Here is a 2,817-nt window from a genome sequence, read left to right on the forward strand (position 1 = left end):
GGTTTGCACAGAGCTGATTTATGCATGCATGTATGTATATGGAGTTACTGTTGAATTATTGAAGATTTAAGGAGAGAAGCTGAAAAATGTATAAAAGCCTGCAATATTTTAGTGAGGTTAAAAGACTAATGTCATGTCAGCTGGCAAAGACTCTGAAGTGTACGTAAGAATGAATTCGATCATTTAGCACCTGTGCATTTTCCATCAAACGCATCCAGGATACTTTACGCCACGTGTCATCCGCAGTCACGTAGAGTTTGCCCACGGAAACTTAGTGTTTGGCTTAATTTTCACTTGATTTTTAATTCCCCCCCCCACCTCTCTGATAAAACTGAGAGCATTTTCCTGTATGTGCACTATCGAAGGGTCCCCTGTGCTCTGTGAAGTGTCTTGAGATTTTAATCAACTTAATTGATTCTGTCACAGAGAGAAAACCACTTCAGAGCATGCTTGCAGTAAAGTGCTTCGTATGGAAGCACTGTAATGTTATCTCTGCTTGCTTCGGTATTACTCGCTTGCATAAACAAGTTAGTGCAGTTTGGAGTGAATGGATTACATTGAGATAACCCAGAGCCTAGAAAGCTACTCAAAACATACTGATTTTATCCGCTGGCATGGAAACATATACTTCATGGCTTTGTCCTAGATAGTTGTCTTTGCAGTGTGCTGGGTTTATAGCTGGAGTATGGTCTTCTTCATTTGGGCGCAGTGTCATATGGTGAGAGAACCTCATTCCCCTGACTGCTCTGAGTCACTGCCTCGATTTGTTTTACTCAATGGCGTCAGGACAATGCAGTGAAGGAGAGGACAATGGTATCGTGGAAAACCTTACTCAAGAGCTCAAAGAATGTTTGATCTTAATTAAAACTCACAATATAGAGTGGTTATTTTTAGAAAATCTTAAAATGAACCAATTCTTTAATTAGAGTGACGCAATACTATCGTAAAAAAGAGCCCCCAAAAAAGATTCAGGGGCATCTGAAGTCATTTTAAAGGAAATCATCTGAGTTTTTTTTTTTTTCTGTGGGGACAAGTTTTTCTATTTGCCCCTAGTCCATTGCCTGTGTTGGAGGGCATACAGAGGCAGTGCTGTGTGGTGTCTCCAGCCCTGGGGCAGGTTGCTGTGGTAGGTGATGTCCGTGCTGTTTCGTAGTGCTGGTTCAGGTTTCCTCCAGCTGAGCTCTGGCTCTCAGCTCTCTGGCTGACCTTGACTGGAACAGAGTGAGCAGAAGAGCTTGGAAAAGCAGAAACACACATACAAACACACACACACACCTACACACACACCCACACCAACATAAACACACTTCTCACTTCCTGACAGGTACTGGCGCCTATTCAAAGCCTAGAGTGAAGCTATAAACAGACGAGTAAACAAAGTGAGGTTGCAGAAACACTCATCCACACACACACACACATACACACTCCATAATGTATATTCGCACTAATAGTATAATCATATACTAACAGTGTACTCACAGGTATAATCACAGTTCACTCTTAGACCAAGATCCATATAGGATTCACATTTATTAACACAATGTATATCAAGTTAGTAAGCATGGTATTAACATGCTACACATCAGACAACCCTCTGTAATTTTCTCAAAGAAAAACAAAATGCTTCTACTGTCACTGTCCTACCACAAAGCTTTCAGCATATTGCTGAAATTAAAAAAAAAGACTGTTTGAAAGCTTGTTTTTTTACATGTCATGGCCTTTCCTTCACAAGCTGTCTTATTGCTAGGGGTGATTGTGCAGTCTTGATGCTCTAACAGAGATGATGGCAGCTGTGTGTGTGTGTGTGTGTGTGTGTGTGTACTTGCACTGTGTGATTGTGATTGTTGAGTATGGTTATGTAAGATTTCCCCCAGTGGCCCAGAGATGCTGCCTGTGTCATTAAACACCCCTCACTCAGACACCCTGAGGGAGGAACAGCTGACAGTCTGATAGTCCTCACAGGATCCAGCCTCTGTGTTCTCCTTACTCATGTATGTTACAGTGTCTCAACTCAGTGGGAGACCAATAGCATGCCTCTGGATGGTTTTATCCACTTCCATTCAATGGCAAAGCTCTAGCTGTCCACAAACCTTGAGTGACAGTGATGGTGATTGTAGCAGAGTTAGCATGTGGGCTGACTGAACTCTCTCTCTCTCTCTCTCTCTCTCTCATGCGGAGGGTGTAGGACCCTGCTCACAATTACACAGCAAATTTGCAAGTGTTGATTTGAATGGGATTTGAATTGGTGTTCTTTTTTTTGGGGGGGGGGGGGGGGGTCACAACTGCATTTAGACAGGTGAGTGTGCAGAATATTAATGCTAGTCGGTGTCAAATTCATTTTAAAATGCTGCTGTGTTGTAAAAACTTGCGGTAATGATTAATACAGTTGAAGCTTGGTCAAATTTAGCCGTAACTAAAGATGGCCTCATTTAATAAATTCTATACTAGATTGTGGGCTCATTTTCTTGTTAAAAAGAACGAGAACTTTGTAGTCATTCTATTTAAAATCATATGTCATGACACCCACAAAATATTTTATGAATGTGAGTTCCAACATTCAGTCTCAAAGTCCTCATGAACAGTGATTAGGTAGCGAGAAATTCAAACAGCTGATCATACTCTAGCCTCTGAGTATCATTTTTATTTTTGTCAAATGTTGTGTGATTTCTTCATAATCAAGGGGTCCACACTGGGTGGAATCAATTAACTTCATTTTTCACTAATCAAACATGTTTTTAAAAGCTAATATTACAGGAATACTTACCATATGTATCTCTAATTATACACATGGGTGTTGAAACCCACTTTTTTACATGA

This window comes from Chanos chanos, chromosome 2 (assembly GCF_902362185.1).
Source record: "Chanos chanos chromosome 2, fChaCha1.1, whole genome shotgun sequence".
Taxonomy (NCBI): domain Eukaryota; kingdom Metazoa; phylum Chordata; class Actinopteri; order Gonorynchiformes; family Chanidae; genus Chanos; species Chanos chanos.